General features: G+C 47.3%; 1 long non-coding RNA gene across 1 annotated transcript in view; it reads right to left on the bottom strand.

Annotated features, from left to right (window-relative positions):
• The window catches only part of LOC138569855 (uncharacterized), a 190,516-nt gene extending 171,799 nt beyond the window's left edge, over positions 1-18,717 (bottom strand). Inside the window, exons 1-2 of the long non-coding RNA XR_011303395.1 lie at positions 18,559-18,717; positions 16,981-17,273 (exon numbers count right to left, since the gene is read on the bottom strand). This is a non-coding gene — a long non-coding RNA (uncharacterized lncRNA). The remainder of the gene's footprint in view (positions 1-16,980; positions 17,274-18,558) is intronic.
• Between the last annotated feature and the right edge of the window lie 386 nt (positions 18,718-19,103).

The raw sequence follows: 19,103 nt of genomic DNA, 5'->3' as shown, positions 1-19,103 counted from the left end.
AATGAAGATTACAAGCAAGTAATCAGAGCATTGGCGACGAGATTAATCCATGCCTTGCCTGTGCAAGACTTCTACTGCGGTGCACCTCCTTGGGTCCGCACACCAGGGACGTCATTTAGGGAACGCAGGGGGTTGCAACTGCGACCCCTAAGGCTTCCCTTGCTACCCATGGGATCTCCCTTGCTACCACTAAAAAAAAAAATACATTGTTTATTTTTTCTTTTTATGGAAACTCCTGGGCTGGGACCAACACCATGTGGCTCTTTGTTTCTGGAGTGGCTGGCTTTCTTGTTCAAGCCTCTTAAAAAAAACAGGGGGTTCCACAAGTGTACCACTTTGAGTCATGACCCTAAATAAGAAAGAATAGGAATAACAAATAAGGTGTCTTTCTGGAATTCTATACAATAATTGCTAGACTCATCAAAGGTTTATGTCAGGCACATTTCAAAGGGTGAGTCACTAAATTAGTATGTTATTAAAGACCTCAAATTCACAATGCAGACAGAAACGTCCAAAAAGCATTTAGCGTAGCATTTAGCATAGAATAAGCATCCATTTTGGACTATGTATTTTTCTTTTTAAAAGTTGCAGTTATAGCATGTTTTTTTCTGTTGTTGTCTCTTTTATGATCATCACAAGACATTCCATCTGGGTTTCCCCGGTCACTTGACAAAATCCTTGTGCGGAAAAGCTTGTGTACAGTGTAGACATGTATGGCCATAGCACATACTGTGGTCCTTGATTTCATAGTGCCAAAATGAATGCCTTGTTGTAACGTGTCTTTCTTTCCTATTTCCATGGCATGCTCTGCAGGATGCTTGTTTGCATGTATGAGGTTACGAGTGCCCAGAGTATGGTATGCCGTGTGAGGTCAATCTCTGAAGCCTGAAAAGTCGTTCCACACAGGCTTGAAATGTGGCCAACTTTGCACCAGACCTGCAGATGAACTGTCCTGCCATTAAATCTGATGCGCCAGCGCCACCCCATCCTTTCCCGTGTCATTCCCCCATTGTGCTTCCCTCCCCCCACATCAAAAGGGGCCATACCCCCGGCACCAGAAAAACCCTCCCCTGAGGAGTTCTTTCTGCCCCACCCCACCCCCAAATATTTTTTTTTTTCCTACCTCCAACTTTTTACCCAGTCTCCCAGCCAAGAACCCAAGTCCGCCAGGTAGTGATTATTCCCAAACACGGACAAGTGTACCCCATCCTCTCTAAAGATAAGGAGACCCTCATATGTTATTTCCTTATGGTCCATGACCTGCACTGCCACCGAGGCACAAAATTTTACCATTTCTCTGTTTATCCCCTTCCTGGCCCGCTCTATTGCTCCCTCACTTCTCACTCCCCTCCACACTCATCGCGGCAACAACTTAGTCCATACCACCACTGCTTGAGGCCACATTTCCCGCACCCACACTAAGTCCCTCTTCATTTTCCTTAGCAGAGCCACCCCCGTATCTCTCACCAGGTCATTCTCCCCTGCATGCATAATCACCACCTCTGGAACCCCAAGCGTTCCCTCATCCCAGCCAATATAGGAAGCAGCTGATCCCACCGCAGGCCCCCAACCCGTGCCATCTCACCACCACTTCCTTGTAACTGCACCCCAGTTGCCTTCCAAACACCCTTTTCTCCGCCTCTTTCCCAGCCCACTTAACAATTGAATGGCCAACAATCCAAACTTGCGCCAACTCCCCCTTCTTTCGCGCAGCATCTGAAAAAGAAATTACAAAATCACTGACAAGTCAAAAATATTTCAACAACAACAGTTGGCCCACAAAGTCCTACTCCACCTTTTCAACATTCCCCTTTATCAAACTCCCTGCCGTACCCCTTGTATTTCCCAGACCTCCAACGCCCCAATCTTTTCACCTTGTCTTCTGAAAAACCCAGCCTGGTACCCTCAGATGCTGCGCCCATCCTAAAGGAATGAGTCCCAAAATCCTCTGCCTTTTTTGCCCACTGCCACCAGCACCTTCCGCAATACCCCTAGCACCTGGGCCGCTGAAACCGGCGATCCATCCGCATGCTGAAAAAAAAAAAAAACAAGCCTGTCTTACCCCCACAGCGCTCCTTCCACACCTTGCCTGCCTGAACTGGGCATAAGACCTTGCTCTCTCGACCCAGCCGAACCCAAGAGCCCCTTCCCTTCTGATCCGTCTTAGACCTTTTAATCTTGATGTCTAAACCTTCTTCTGTAATTTGAACATCTTCCCATTGCAGTCCCCCTACCCGCCTTTTCCCCCGACCAACTCAGAAACCCTGAAAGCCCCAAAGAATAACCACGTAAAACAAGTCGCAAACAGTTCCCCTACAAGCAATAAACCATTTGTTCAACTTGTTGTGCCCAGTTTATTGCTTTACAGTCCTGCGTTGCCCCCCCTGCACCGGGGGCCCACATGCACCCCCGTCCATGCAGGCCCTTTAGTTTATTACTCCTCTCGCCACTGCACCAGGGGCCAAACCTGCACCCCCGTCCATGCAGTCCCTTCCATATAACTAATCTTCAAGCTCCTTGCATCCATTACCACCTGTTTCCCACCTGCACCAGGGGCCCTAGTGCACCCCCGTCCATGCAGGCCCCTTTTCTGCCTTATTCCTCTCCACCGCTGCACCAGGGGCCAAACCTGCGCCCCCGTCCATGCAGTCCATTCCACATAAATTCCTCTTCCAGCACCTTGCTTCGTTATTCCACTTTTTTTTTTATTTTTTTATTTTTTTTCCTTCAGCTGCACCAGGGGCCCTAGTGCACCCCCGTCCATGCAGACCCATCTCATCACTTCCCCTTGCTGCACCAGAGGCGCTCCCGTACCTCTGTCCATGCAGCCTGAAGCCTACTCACCTTGTCGTGCGGCAAGCGTGAGGGCTTCACCACCGTCGTCCATGCCCTCCAAACGACAGCTACCTCCCCTTAACAATTTCCACCGTTACATCCTCCCTGCGGCCCTCCCCTAACTACGCGTCTTCCTCCTCACCCTTCTCCTGCCCCCTTTAAGTTGCCCCCAAAAACCTTTCATCAAACCTTGTGCCCCCCTCCTTTTACGATAAACTGAGCCCGACCTACCAGCACACCCCAATTTACCTGGCATGCGGTCCTTCCCCCCCACCTACTTGCCCCGCTCCTCGCCCTGACCCACTGTCCCCTGCCTGAAAACAATCTGTAACCGGATGCCGACCCGCACACCTGCTGTACTCGTGTTTAAATTTGCACATCCACCTCGTGCCGCCTTCTTTATTGAACGCCCAACATGCTGTCGAGGGCTGTCCTCTGCCTCCTCCTCCCACCCCCTCATGGACGGGTCGACCAAGAAAGGGCCGGAAAGGCACGGGCAGCCCACTTGTTGTGTGCAATGTCGGGGCAGGCCTCGTTGGGGCCATCCATTGCAGCCAGAGATCCATGTCTATCTCCCCCCAGACCGCATGACTGTCCTCTGCCATTCTCGCTCTGAATTCCTCATCATACCTTACCCAGGCAAAACCCCCAAAACTCGTGAAAGCCTTCCTTATTACATCCATATATTTAAGCAGGGCCACGCACGCTCCGGGAACTTTTCGCAATACACACTGGCATAAATGATAAACGCTGATGTCCAATTCTCAATAGTCACCGGGACTCTTGGGCGTGAAGCCAGTTCCCTCTCTTCCTCCTTAGACCCCTCCTTTGCTCTCACTTCCCTATGGAGCAATTAAAAGACATCCACAAATTCCCCCGCCTGAATCTTCTCCCTGGTCGCTGCCATCAAGTGTGCCCCCAATGGTTTTGTTTTCCCCATGTATGGCAATTTTTTCTCTTTTCCTTTCCCTTCAACCTCCTTATCTTTTCCAGCTTGCACTTCGAGCATCAATGGCTCCCCCACTTTGTCCGTTTGGACCTCCACTGAGCAAATGCTCATTTCAGCCCCTGCGGCTCCAATGGCCTGCACACCAACTTCTTTCCTTACACCTTGCAGCCCAGACCCTTCGTCCCCTGTCCCCCTTCTTGTGACCCCTCTCTGCCATGCAGATGACCATTCCCTTTCCCGCTCACCTCTGCCACCTGTGGTCTGGCGTCCACACCGATGCTCCTCATCTCCTTTCTTAGAGGGCTCCTACATTGTGGATGCGAGCTCATGCCCGAGTTGAGTTGATGATCTTCTTGCGAGCCCGGGGTCGTCCGCCCCGCCACTCCTTTGACGTCTTCTCGGCGGGGTTGTGGAAACCCCTGCCTGGTCCTCTTCTCTCAGGCGAGGCGTTCCGTCCTCCACCCTGGAATCCTCATTGCTAGGGGCTGTGCTGCACCCTCTAGGCTCTCCTTGCGCTGACCGAGGAGGGGCCGTACTGAAACCCTCTACCTCCACCTGCCCAGCGGGGGCTGCGCGGCGCCCTCCGCCCTCACTCCTCCTACCCGGGGGGGCCGTTCCGGCTCCACTCTACCTTCCTCTATTGATGGGGACCTCTCCCTCCTTCTCCCACCTGCACTCTTCTGCAGGTATTTACCCCATCTTCTCCTCTGCCCTGACACCCCCTTCTGTGCCCCATCCCTGCCCCCACTGTTGTTCCCTCGAGCCACCTCCTTTTGAGCATTCCCAGCTTCCCTAGGTCTATCATTCACTCCCTCCCTCACTGGCTCCCCACCCAAAATCCTTTCTCCCCTGGACGCCCTCCTGTCTATCTCCCTCCTCATCTTCCTGCCCCTGGATTCCCAAACCTCCCCTCTCCCTGCCGCGGGGGTGCAAGCCACCACTACCGCGAGAGCCCCATCAGCCGTAGCTCTACGCTGCGGCCTGCCCCCACCTACCTCCCCTTCTCCCGTTACTTCCCCTACCGCCCCTTCCAATTAGGCCTTAGATGCTCTGCTAATAATTTCCAGGGCCTCCCTCAGAGCCCTAGCATCAACCAAACTCTTCTTGCTAGCTCCCTGGCCCACCTTTGTGCACCAATAATCTGGTTGTGCACTAAAAATATGCCCCCTGAAAATTAAGCTAGCTAAACTACGCCCCCGAGCCAAAACCTACCCGTGGACCTATACCCAAAATGCCAAAACTGCTATCTTTGAACAGCGTAAAATTAACACCTCATAAAAACCCACTGGTAATATGTAAAAAAAAATAGTATATTTGTTTATTTATTTATTTATATTATTATTATTATTTTTTAAATTAATTTTCCTATTTTACCCCCCTAAATACTGCCCCCTCTTAATGCCCTCGCCCTCAGAGACCCCCCCAATCCTGCTCTACAGTGCCCAGCAAAAACCCTACACCCACCAGACACAAGATCCACTTGAACACAATACCTCCCACACTGCCCCCTGTTGTATCGCGAGATGCACCGCACTGTAACGCAATCAAGGAAAAATAGAGCTGCCCCTTTAATAGTAATAATTTGGCATTTATATAGTGCTATGAACCCTCAGGTATCTGAGTACTGCTTATTATTACCCACAGTGTGTGGTGCTCAGAAGGATGAAAGGCTGAGTTTGGCGCCACCATGATTCGAACCTGCGTTAGCACGCTCTAGCATTGATGTCAAAGCGAGCGCTCTACTCGCTGTGCCACTTGACCAGGTATGATCCCACTGACACTAGACAGCCCATGCGTCCTTAATCTTGTCTCTGTGCGAAAATAAATAAATAAATAAATAAAATAAAAACCGGGCCCTGGACACGGAGCTGCAGGCTGCCAATAACGTAAACAGCAAATGCCAATAAAACGCACTCTTAAAAGAAAAAACACTTGCAGGCAACTTTCCCAAATCCCCCGAAGAATGAATTGGCCAAGAATCCGTGTTCCTAACCCCAACGCTCTACACCACCCCCTCCTCCCAATTAGAAACGGTCGAAACGCTCGCTCCACAACCTGCAAACTTAAAAAGGAAAACCAACTGAACTACAGCGGCTCCCGTAAACACCCCGCCAACAGCGCTTTCCTCACCCCAGGTAAGAAAATGGAGGTACCTTATTTACGGTACCTCCGCTATAAAACAAATTTTTAAAATTTTTTTTTATATAACTACCTACACAACAAACCTACACGCTAAGATGCCCTATTCCTCACCTCTACTGATAACCCCTTCAAAAAGCCCAACTGAGGGAAAGCTCGGGAGCAGGCGACAGGACTGATACAATCACCAAGTCCTAACCGTCGCCTGCCTCCCGAACCTTCCCTGAGCCCTTGAATACCCCCGGGAGGCGCTCTGCCCCCCACGGCCACTCGCTGGCCGTGTGAAGTGCCAAAAACTCCCCGGGGGGAAACGCTTCGCGTTCCCCCCTGGGCCCCCTTTACCGCACGCTCTTGCTTGCACTGTTGACTGGTGATAGCATTAACCTCAGCTCCCAAGAGAGGATTTGGGGAAAGACACAGGCGCATTTTTCTCTCCACCGTGACATACATGCCAACATTCTGTCACCAAAAATCTGTAGGAATCTTCATGTTTCAAAATAGTAATTAGCATAATGATGACCTCACAGGAAATGAGGTCACATCAACTTGGCACAAGGAAATGACAGGACATGACATCGCAGAAAATGATGTCACGAGAACTTTGACCTTATGACATCACAGGAAATTCCTCGACTTGACATATGGCCTTGAAGAGATCGCAGGAAAGAGCTGCCTGTCCTCTGTCCCATCATGAGAAAGACATGTACCTAATGAGTGACCTGTGACCAGCTTCTTCCTCATTAACACAAAAAACACATTTAAAGCCCCCGAATGAAAGTAATATAGAGAGAAATATATTACTGACTGGCAACATAGGGCAGTTGCTGGGGTCCCCCATAAGGCTCATGGCCCCTTTCAAATGGAAGGGTGGAAAGGCCCTGATGCCTTCCCTGTCCTCCTTGACACATCAAGTGTCAAATATTTCAAGAAGTATGGCGGTGTGAAAAGACAATGAGGTGATAACACCTCTGTATACCCCAAGGGAAGTGACGGCCACAAGGGCTCCAGCAAATGCAGCTTGAAGTGTGTCTCAGTCTGATTCACAGGTCATGGGCAGACAGAATATAACTCATCTTTTTGAATTTCAGGAAAGTTAATGCCAAAATGTGTACCTTTCTATTCTCTTACCCAAGTTCCCAAAGTCTAAGTTCAGAATGAATGATGTTGTGTATACATTCGACCGTGAAGCAGACAAAACCTAGCACTAGGATATGGCAAAGTCATCGCTTGCAAACCTTTCAGACGGTTTCTGTGCCCCATTATTAATGAATGAGTTCAGCAGAAAAGGGCCTTTCGAGTTATTGAGCAATAAGGAGCACGAGCCAGGATGGAATGAGTTACAAAAAATAGGTACTGATCCTCTAAACTCTGGGAAGAAGGCAAGCAAACTGAAGAACCTAGTAGTGAGCTGAACTCTAGCATAGGCCCTCGTAAAAGTGAAGAGGCAATTTGGACGGATGAAAAGAAACGTTTTGTGTATAGAATGCAATAATAGGAATGTTTAAATCACTCTAATAATTCAGTTCTATGTTTGTTTAAAATGATGAGGAGCACATAAAGGGTTCTACATTTAGTTCATGCATCTTTCAAGATAAAGAACAAAGCAAAGCGTAGACTTAACGAGGATGTAACTTTAACTGTATTTCCAAAGAAACTGCTGAAACGAGCTACTAATCCAGCTATGTTAATTGGTTTAGCACACTTTCAATTACAAAGGGAATGAAGCACAGGTTTCAAGCTCTGTGTGAAGGGGCAGCTGGAGTACTGTTGCACTCTGTCAGTGCTGGGAATTCAAGGTGACAAGGTGAACACCCGCAGCCAGTGTGATCTTCTGGGCAGAGCTAGGATATCTTCAGCACGTAAAGCTACATCAAGAGTCAATGCTTTACTAAGATAGATGTATTCTAATGACCACTCACAAACTGCCTGAACAGCTATCCCACTTAATCGTAACCCACCATTAGAGCAATACACATATCGTTACAAATGCATTTTAACTGCATCAATGAAATTAACGGGCTATTTAACACGCCCACCTACAGTACAATGGAGATTGCTGCTCTCTGCTCAAGCTGGGCAGGCTGGTCCTCAGGCAGCCAGGCCTGCAGCCCTAAATCTGTAGGTTTTGGCAGCAAAATTGGTAGGCGGTAGGACTTCTCAAAATGCTGTAGCCTGCTGCCTGTATCGGTAGGGTTGGCAAGTTTGTCGTGAATTAGAAAGGAATCAAAAAAACTCAGCTTGCCCCACCCACTTTCTCAGTCAAAGCCTGATACGTGTGGCATGGCATTTATATTGGTATACATTATGCCAACGTGATCTGTACTTCGAGGTAAAAGATGAACTGGAATTGGAAGGATTAACAAGAACTGATTTTAAGGTAACAAGATACTTCAGCAACAGTCGCTTTGGGTTTTTATCTGGCTGTTCAAATATCGCAATGTGCATCCCCACGCTAATCCGTAGTCACGCGCAGTGCTGTGTGGTGCGCTGCCCTCCTCACGTCTTTCTGATGGGTGGTGTCCGGATTTGTGCGCGCGCGGGTGACATGTACTTAAAGGCTTCCCTGACACAAATCACAATTAGCCTGCTCCTGCCATCTGTACCAGTGGCGTCACTAGAAATCAGTATGGGGGAAGGGGATGTAACATCCTCTCTTTATGCTAGTATGTCTGTGAAAGGCGGGTCCCTGTCCCCTTTCTGCTGTTGTGTTTGTTGTGGGTTGCAAACCACGTAATGCTGAAGGCGGGGTTACCGGCTTCGCACCAGTTCAACCTCAATGATTAAAGAAGGTGCATCTCGTCTCTGAGCTTTATTTAAGTGCTTATATTATTAACCACGGAATCGCATGCCGCTATTCAACACTGGTGACGAGGTTATCCCATGCCGTGCCTGTGCAAGACTTCTACTGCGGTGCCCCTTTGCGTCTGCACACCAGGGACGTCATTTAGGGGTTGCCAGGGGTCGCAACTGCGACCCCTGTGGTCTCCCTTGCTACCACTGTGATCTCCGTTGATACCCCTAAAAGAAACATTGTTTTTTTAAAAATGGACACTCCTGGACTGTGGCCAGCACCAAGTGGCTCTTTATTTCTGGAGTGGCTGACTTTCTTCTTCAGGCCTCTTAAAAAAAACAGGGGGTTCCACAAGTGTATATCCTTTGAGCCATGACCTAAATAAGAAAGAATAGGAATAACAAATAATTTGTATTTCTGGAATTTTATAAAATAATTGCCAGACTCATCAAAGGTTTATTTCAGGCACATTTCAGACGGTGAGTCACTGATCTAGTATGTTATTAAAGTCCTCAAATTCACAATGCAGTCAAAAACTTCCCAAAAGGCATTTAGAGTAGAATAAGCATCCATTTCGGACTATATATTTTGCTTTTTAAAAGTTGCAGTTATTTCATGTTTTTTTCTGCTGTTGTCTCTGTTATGATCATCTCAAGACATTGCATCTGGGGTGTCCTCGGTCACTTGACAAAATCTTTGTGCCGAAAAGCTTGTGTGCAGTGTAGAAATGTTTGACCATAGCACATAAAGTGGCCCTTGATTTCATAGTGCTGCAATGAATACCTCGTTGTAATGTGTCTATCTTTCCTATTGCCATGGCATGCTGTGCAGGATGCTTGTTTGCATGTATAAAGTCACGAGTGCCCAGAGTATGGTATGCCGTGTGAGGTCAACCTCTGAAGCCTGAAAAGTAGATCCACACAGGCTTGACATGTGGCCAAATTTGCACCAGACCTGCAGATGAACTGGCCTGACGTTAAATCTGTTACCAGTTTAATGGTATGCACTACAGAGTGTAATCTGCTTTCTGACTTTGAGAACATTCCGACATGTAATTGCTAATTTTACTATAGCTGGTAAGATTGCTATAGCCGGTAACATAGCTCAGTTGGGTGAGTGCTCCCTGGAGTGATGTGTGTGTGGTTGGCAGGTTGCAGGTTTGAATCCTGACAAGGCCAACTCAGCTATTCATCTTTCTTAGGTTGATAAATGAGACGCACTGCAGGTTGGTGACATTACATGTATATTTGTTATATAAAGCGCATAAGTGCTACATAATAACTCATCATTTAGCCTTGGACGTTTGCTTGCATTCACAGTAATTTGGTAGCATGGGCCTATACACAATGATATTGAAGATAAATATGGCGATCCACTCTTGCATGAAATGTATTTCACATTATAGTGATATTGTAACCATATTTTTCATAGTGTACTTAGGAACAATGCTATGTGATGCCACTTCCTGTTTTGTCGAGGGGTGAAAGATCGTGTTCTATCGCTTCCTGTGATGTCACTTTGGGTTGGGATCAAATGACATCACTTCCTGTGATGTCATCAGAGGTCAAGGGTCATGTGATATCACTTCTCCTACCCCTGGCATTTCAGTGAAATTACATCCCTGGTTGTATCCTGACTAAAAGGCGTTGCATTGGAAACCCAGGCACATGCCCCGCCCCCCACTTCACTCTTACTTATTTTTGGCCGATTGCCCTGTCCTGTGGTATTTCTTATGGCTCTGGCAAAGATCTTCTATAGGACTCAGACACGGCCCCCCAACATGGGAGAACTAGAAGGTGACCCCTGTTCTGGCTAGAGCAACCCAGCCTCCGATGCACACGGGAGATCAGGGTTTCACTCATAGGCCCGCTCGGGCCTCAGGCATACCACACACAAATAAATCCCTGCGACTTCTTCATTCAGTTACTCGCCCCGGACTGACGTGGTTCCGGGCAAACTTTATTACCCGCCCACATTACGTGACTCGGGTCTCCCCTCGTCCACGTGACTGGGCCTACAGTGACTACACCACAACCCCCATGCACAGAGTACTGGCCCACCAACAGTTCTGCTTGCTGCTTGCCCCCCCCCAGACCTTCGGGAACGAAGCAACTCAATGACACGCATTTTATCCTTCTCTGGGGGATGAAATGCTTTGGTAATTCATCCAGGAAACACACAGAGTTCTGCTGGAGGTGCTTCAATCACCTGGCTTAGCTTGCAGGTAATATTCTAAGCATCGTGCATTGAGGTCCAGCAGCTGGGGGCAGCCTGATATCCATGCAGTTATTAAAGTGAACTCTCACCCACACCATCATTTTCTGTTTTTACTTTGTCTCTCTGAACACGAGAGTTGATGCTCAGACGTGTGGTCCATTATGTCCTGCAAGGACTTAACTGTCTGGGTTTACTTGTGTTCTGCGCAGTGGTTACACAATTCCCCATTTTGGAGGCCCCAAACGGGTTTGTAAAGGGTAAACCCCACTTCTGGATTGCTGCAGGTGGGCTAAAATAGAGATGGTTATAATGAATGTAAAACTTCCCGTCCATCACTTATTATTCTTGGCAGAAAGCTGAGTCTGATTAACGCAAGGCTTAGCCAGTGCATGCGCCACCCCCGTGCCCTCCCATGGCAGCACCTGGTGAAGGGTTGTGCTGTTGGGGTGATCGTCTCCACGATCCTGCCAGTGAAGAGCCTTTCAGTTTTCACTGCACCCCATTAATGAGACTGTGCGCAATGTCATTGTTGCTGGAGATGCAACACTATGCATATGAACTGCAGTGTTGGCAATTCAGCGATTTTACAGTATCAGGGACCAGGGAATGATGAGTCCTGATGCAGAAAGCTGCGGAGGTAGCGCATCAGGTTGGGTGACTCTTGCAGAGGATCAGGGATCAGGGAATGATGAGTCCTGATGCAGAACGCTGCAGAGGTAGAGCATCAGGTTGGGCGACTCTTGCAGAGGATCAGGGAATGATGAGTCCTGAAGCAGAAAGCTGCGGAGGTAGCGCGTCAGGTTTGGTGACTCTTGAAGAGGATCAGGGAATGGTGACCGTGAAGCAGAAAGCTGCGGAGGTAGCACATCAGGTTGGGTGACTCTTGCAGAGGATCAGGGATCAGGGAATGATGAGTCCTGATGCAGAAAGCTGCGGAGGTAGCGCATCAGGTTGGGTGACTCTTGCAGAGGATCAGGGAATGATGAGTCCTGAAGCAGAAAGCTGCGGAGGTAGCGCGTCAGGTTTGGTGACTCTTGCAGAGGATCAGGGAATGGTGACCGTGAAGCAGAAAGCTGCGGAGGTAGCGCATCAGGTTGGGCGGCTCTTGCACAGGATCAGGGAATGGTGAGTCCTGAAGCAGAAAGCTGCGGAGGTAGCGCATCAGGTTGGGCGACTCTTGCAGAGGATCAGGGAATGGTGAGTCGTGAAGCAGAAAGCTGCGGAGGTAGCGCATCAGGTTGAGTGACTCTTGCAGAGGATCAGGGAATGATGAGTCCTGACGCAGAAAGCTGTGGAGGTAGCGCATCAGGTTGGGTGACTCTTGCAGAGGATCAGGGAATGGTGAGTCGTGAAGCAGAAAGCTGCGGAGGTTGCGCATCAGGTTGGGTGACTCTTGCAGAGGATCAGGGAATGATGAGTCCTGAAGCAGAAAGCTGTGGAGGTAGCGCCTCAGGTTGGGCGACTCTTGCAGAGGATCAGGGATCAGGGAATGATGAGTCCTGAATCAGAGAGCTGAGGAGGTAGCGCATCAGGTTGGGTGACTCTTGCAGAGGATCAGGAAATGATGAGTCCTGAAGCCGAGATCTGAAGAGGTAGCGCATCAGGTTGGGCGACTCTTGCAGCGGATCTGGGATCAGGGAATGATGAGTCCAGAAGCAGAAAGCTGCGGAGGTAGCGCATCAGGTTGGGTAACTCTTGCCGAGGTGTTATTTGTCTCGGACTGGCTCTAAATCCTGCGCCTTTTTTTTAAAATCCTTCTGAAAGCTGTGCTGTAAAATGCCCCAATGGGACATGGGAATAGGGTGATTTCCGACCGCATGACTAGTAATCCAAGTTAGGCCCCTCCATGGCTCTGATATGTGCATTCGAAATAAGGAAGTTTGACCCGTAAATAAATATATGTTTGGAATACCTGAAAGCATGTGTACAACATGCATCTTAAAGCGCAGCGAATGCCAACTGTGCTCAGAAAAGGAAGACAGATCTTTACGAATAAAGGAAGACATATTATTAAAATATAAAAAAGGTGCACGGGACACCGGATTTTAACTAGGGACCTCTTGATCTGCAATCAAATTCTCTACCATTGAGCTATATCCCCGTGCTCCTAACTGTGTCCCTAATTATCTTCAAACCATTGATTCTGTGCTTGTCAATCGCTCCGTAAGAAGGATCCTGGAAGGATCAACAGCACATGAGAGCGTGAGAGGGAGAGACACCTCAGCTGGATTTAGCACTTATATGAAGGGCAAAGAGCGAGCTGCCCTGCCTTGTTCTGGTGACACCTTCCAGATCTCTTCAAAGCAGCCGCAACACATGGGCTCCTCCCTCCTTGCTGCCAATCAGGCACTTAGCATAACAACGAGCAGCTTTAGTGCTCGCCAACATAGGGCTCCTGGGGGCCCATTTCAATAGGAATGGGCCCCCCTTTGCTTATAGGTCTTATAGGTGTGGGGGTGAGAGGGTGGACAGTGTGTAGCACCCTTGGGTTCCTTAGATAAGAATGTTCCTTGATCTCAAGGGGCAGGCAGCCAGAGTGGAGCTGTAACACGAAACTGCCATTCATTTTGTATTTATTTTATTGTGCATTTGCTTAATATTTAAAACCTTTCACATAAATTGTCATATCATTTATTTCATATACAAACCACACATTGATTTCATAACTTCACCCAAAACACCACTACACGTCCCACCAGAACAGCACAAACTCACTGCCTGAAGGTCCCTAGGTTTAAGCTGCAGAAAGCGGGAGGCACCAGCGTCCCTGTGCTTGCCTCTAAACTGTGGAACACAATACCACTGACCCTAAGAACAGAACCCTCCTTCCACCAGTTCAGAAAAAATTCTAAAACATGGATTCTCTCGAAAGCACTAAGAACCTAGATGCACCTCGCTAACCATCACTGTAATCGTTGCCTCATTCTTCTCATTCTAAAGCCACCTGCATTTTATTTTACCATATCTAACTGTAAATAACTCATCTTTTATCACTGTATATGGAACATTATCCTACTGTATATAATTCATGTTTCTTCTTGTATCATATGCAATGGTAAATATACTGTCGATGTAACCTACTCATATGTAACTGTAAATATATTGTTGTTGTAACCAAGTAATGCGCCCACGTGCCTCAGGGCTTGCTGCGCTTTATAAATAAACAACCAAACAAACAAACACATTAGATACAATGGGCCTCATTACGAGGAAGGTAGTAGAGGGATAACAGCGCCGGTAGAGCTGCCGGCCCCGTAATCGGGTCCATAGCGGGACCTGCTAGCAGACCAGGATGCTAACAACGGACCCGTCATTGACGGGCCCGTTGTTAGCATCCTCCCCATTCCCATTGAGCCTTGTGGGGGCTCAAATGGGAATGGGGATGTACCGGGTCTGGGTCCCAGGAAAGGGAATTACCAGGCCCTCCAAGGTCGGAATGGCCCAGTAATTCCTCATTCCTGGAACCCGGACCCTGTACCCGGTATGGGGGTAGCCATGCCGCTAAAAGCGGCATGCCTACCTACATACTCGTAATGAGGCCCACTGTTATAAAATCATTTTTCAGTGCAAAGATCAAGAATTTGTTCTAAAAATTCAAACATTGCAATTAATAAACTTATTTCATTCAAATTTAAAATTCAAGTCCACAAATGGTCTTCTTTTTATGTTGTTTTCAAAGTGATCATGAAAATCGTCCTATTCTTTAACCATTCATTCGTTTGTAGGTTGAATTTCACTTTATTCAGATTACTTACGGGTTCCACAGCCGAGGGTTCAATCCTCGCTAATATAATCTCACAATTTTCCTTCCAAGATACTAATGTTTTGCAATTCAATTTGTTAAGTTCTTGTCCCAGTTTTATGTAAATTGATGTATGCAAAGGGGCCAGTATTTACGCATATGTTTGCAACACTTTCCATTCATCCGATGAACCAACGGACAGCAATCCCAATTCGTGCCTTGTAGCTGCCATAGGAAGTGAGTTCCGGAGGTGAAGAACCCTTCTCCACAGAAGGGCCTCTAAGGATGACCAGTCTATGGTAAACCCCAGATTTTCAACACCAAAAATAAGTCTTGGAACTATTTGTTGCCTATACAATTCCAATATGGGCAAAGTTGAAAAACGAACAGACATTTTGTCGAACAGTCGCAGCTGGAAGGAAGAAGCCAAAAAGGAAGATATACATTTCCTATAAGATGTACATTTCCTATAGGTTTCTACTTTACACCTGCTTGACAACACCATACTACCCAGATATATAAACTCCTTCACCACTTCCAGGACATGCCTCGGGACCGACCATTTAAAGAATTTCCATTTAGCTTTTACTTCGTTTAAAATCAGGACCTTTGATTTAGTAACATTTAACTTGAGGGTGAGTGTTATGAAGTAGAGATTTAGTTTGCCTAGGGCCCGTTGTAATCCTATCAGTGTCTTGTCGAATATGATGATGTCGTCCGCGTACTTTAAATATTGAATCTACGTCTGACCTGAGGGAGGGGGATTGGTACAGACAGCTTCCAAACCAAGACCCATGTCCATTATATAGAAATGAAACAAAAAAGGTGCTATGACACAATCCTCTGTTCGTATCGATCCAAGCAGTGCAGGACCAATTACCGTCAAGTCTAACCCTAATCTTTGTGTTCCTGTGTAAGGATACAAGGATATCTATTAGAGCGCTCAGGCAACCATGCTTAGATAGCTTTGACTATAGTAACTCCTGATGTACACAGTCAATCGCCTTGCTCTCATCTAAGAAGGCCAAATATAAAATCTGCTTTTGGTCCTGCACCTGGGCATCTAATAGGTTTACCAAAAAACTATTTAGGCCAGTCCCCACTCCTTTCTTAAAACTAGATTGAAATAAGTCCAGCTCACCTAAGTTTCGAGCCCAGTTTAAGAATTCCTGTAGAACCAGCTTTTAAAAAATCTTGCAACTTGCGTCCAGTAAAGATATCAGCCTATAATTTAGGGGCGACAATCTATCGCCCCCTTTAAAGATCACCACCACTGTTGCACGTTTCTGTGATTGGAGAATCTTTTTCTCTGATAACACATTGGCAAACAGGGCTGAAATAATCTTTGCCCACAGTATTGGATCGGACTTCAGTGTCATAACTGATAAACCATCAGAGCCAAGAACATTCAAGTTCTTACTAGATCGAATAAGGGTCAACAAGTCTTCCATGCCCCAAATAAGGGCACCAAACCAAAACCAAACCAAGACACCAGCGGGTGTCAATCCCGTTTGACCTGATCAATCACCAGAAGTTAACCGAATTGGGCCCTGACATACATCCCAACATTTATTCTGCATCATTAATCGACCTTAGAAACCTGTGACCTCACACCCAGTTTTTAAATGTTTTCTTCAAAGCTCGACTGTCAGCGGGGAATGATTGGCTGTTTTTGTTCAGACCCCTGATATTCCGTCTCAGCTCTTTCTTACATAGCGTCACTGCACTGATGCTTGAACATGGACACCCGAACATTCGCGTTTTGCCAGTGACCTTGCAGAGCATAAGGCACCCAAAGTTAATTTGACAATGGGTCCAAAGCTCTCTGGGGTGCATAGTCAGGGGAGACATTCCTGGAGCCTCAATTCCATTATCCCATAGAATTGTTGTGCAAATCTATGTTGCCAAAGAACACTGTGATCCTTTGGGTTAACCAATATTGTCAGCTCCTCTGGAAGAATGGATCAAGACCACAGAGCTGGAAACACGTACACTAAACATTGAGTGATCGCTTAACTGGGTACGCCGTACCTCCAGGGAACCATCCCTTGCCTGCAACTCTGAGGACACAAAAACATAATCAATAGTAGAGCGCCAAAGAGAGTTGTGCCACAAGAACCTAGGCGATATATCAGGCTGCAAAACTCTGTTCAAATGCACCAAGTCCCATGTCAGAAGTTCTTGGCAAATCAGGCTCTTGCTATGGAGCTTTTAAGTTGAAACATCCAATCAGTCTTATTTTTGATACCATGACTGCTCAAGACATTCTGAATTGAAATTCCCCACAACTATAGCACACGCACCTACCTCCGGTGTTTCCTCAAGCATGGACTAGGAAAAATCTGTTAAGAAGTCCTCCCAACGTACACCTTCAGGATTGAAGTAAACGTTAAGTATAAGACACTTTGAGAACTTTTCAGATGCCGACGACTTTCAAGACAAAAGCATAATCAGCATATCCCTTCTTGATGAATTGATTAATGTGCCCTCAATTTCTTAGTTGTGTTTATGGGCGGCCTCTTTCACCCCGTTCAGCGTTCAGCATTGACTGCAAAAACCTCATATCCATCCAAAATAGGGGCATCACACATAAGTGTTTCCTGAAAGCAACCAAACAGAAAAGGCCCTCAGTTAGTCTTTATTTCTAGATATATTGGCAAAACCCCTAGAGTTCCAAGACACCATAGATGTTAAAGACAATCATTCCTGAGGGACTGAGGTACCTGATTCCCCATGCAATGCATTCACTATCCTAACCCAGTCGTATTTGGCTTTTCTCTCTCCATCCTCCTTGTTAAACTGCAACATCTGGGGCCTCTGGGACTGTTTGATACACAAATTGATTGTCAATCTTTGAGTATGATCTTTTGGTCACCAATTATCACTCCTCCTATCCCTGACAGGGAAGGGTAAGGGTAGCACTAAATTCGTAATATCTCATAGCCCATTGACAATAAAGCTTCACCCTCTGCAAGAATTACGTTCTTAAATATGTCTGATCGCAAACACAATTTAACAACATTCAGACTGTCTTCATAAACAAAAACCACCTGTTTGATGTCTCTAGATCTCATTAACCTTATGCTTGACAGTTCCGAAAACACAGACAGAATATGCTGACGATTTAAGGAGTTTTTTAAATAATATTTCTCAAACAGACGCCCCAAAAAAACATAATGTGCTCATCTTGTGATTTCACCTTTAGGTTTTCCTTACTCTTGCCACACCCTTTATTCTTTTGTTTCTGTGCCAGGACTGGCCCCTGTTTTTGGGGCTGACGTCCGAGGCTGTGTGCCACTGAACTTTTGCAGTAAACCTTTACTGGTGACCTTAAGGTCAGGTCCTTTCTTTTTTCCTCCAAGGTCCTGAATATTGGAAACATCTCCCTCCTGGGGGGAGGGGATTCTTTATTCAAGCCCTTGGTTATCAGGGCAACTTGGTTAAACCTTCCCTCCCATCCGGCAATGGAGATTCGGGCAAAGTGTGACATTTCCCAATACCAACTTTAGTCCAACTTTCTCCGCCCCCCCATGCCCCTCGGAGAATACCCTGTGCCTGGTCAAGTCGAAGGACTCAGTTACCGGGACTAAAAACAGGGAAAGGAAACTCCGGGGATTAGCAAGCTTCACTTGTGAGGCACTGACGCAAAAGGGCATCTATGTGGTGAAAGGTGGCGAGAGGGGGGCTAGCAACAATATCAGTGTCCACCGCTTTCGTGGCCATGACAGCCAAATCAGCCCTACTGGCCAGGGACTCATCGTGTTATAGCTGGGGGCAAGTGAGTAGAACAGTTAGGGCAATGTGATCGCATCAGAAGGGGAAAGGGGGCAGCCCCGGCAGCGTATCAATTCAAATTGTCCTCACCCCTCCTCTCTCGCTCCTCACCTTGGTCCGTTTTCTCGATACTGCGTTCCTCTTCGGGGCGTGGGCAGTCTCTGTGACTGAATGGACCCCCCTTCAGTTCGCCTAACACCCTCTGTGGGCGCTTAACACCCCTGCGCCCTTGCTTCCCCCAGGGGCTTTGGCCCTGGAGGCAGCAGAGAAGGAAAAGGGGGAGTAGCCTGGTGCTCCGGCGCAGGATTATGGAGGTCCTCCTGGGACACTCCTTGTACACAGCAGCAGCAGCTCCCCCTGTGGTTGCTCAACACCCCTGCGCCCTTGCTTCCCCCGCTGGCTTTTGGGAGTACCCTGAGCGCTGAGTGCTCGTAGGCTTTCTAAGTGTGAAGTGAAGGAGAAATTGAAGGCTTTGTGTCCAGAGGAGTGGCCGTGTGAATGTAGTGTGGGCATGTGTTGTCCAGGAGCTGAGCATGTCAGTTGTGGATAGGAAGGGTCTTTTTTAAAAGCGGTCTGCCCGTGGCTGGTTTGCATTTGTGTGTGGTGATTAAGCTTGAGCGAAATTGAGGGATTTAACTGACATGATTAATTAAATT

Source organism: Ambystoma mexicanum, chromosome 1p (genome assembly GCF_040938575.1).
Source record: "Ambystoma mexicanum isolate Mex_15411 chromosome 1p, UKY_AmexF1_1, whole genome shotgun sequence".
NCBI classification, from domain to species: Eukaryota; Metazoa; Chordata; class Amphibia; order Caudata; family Ambystomatidae; genus Ambystoma; species Ambystoma mexicanum.
This window is presented reverse-complemented; position numbering and strand designations above follow the sequence as displayed.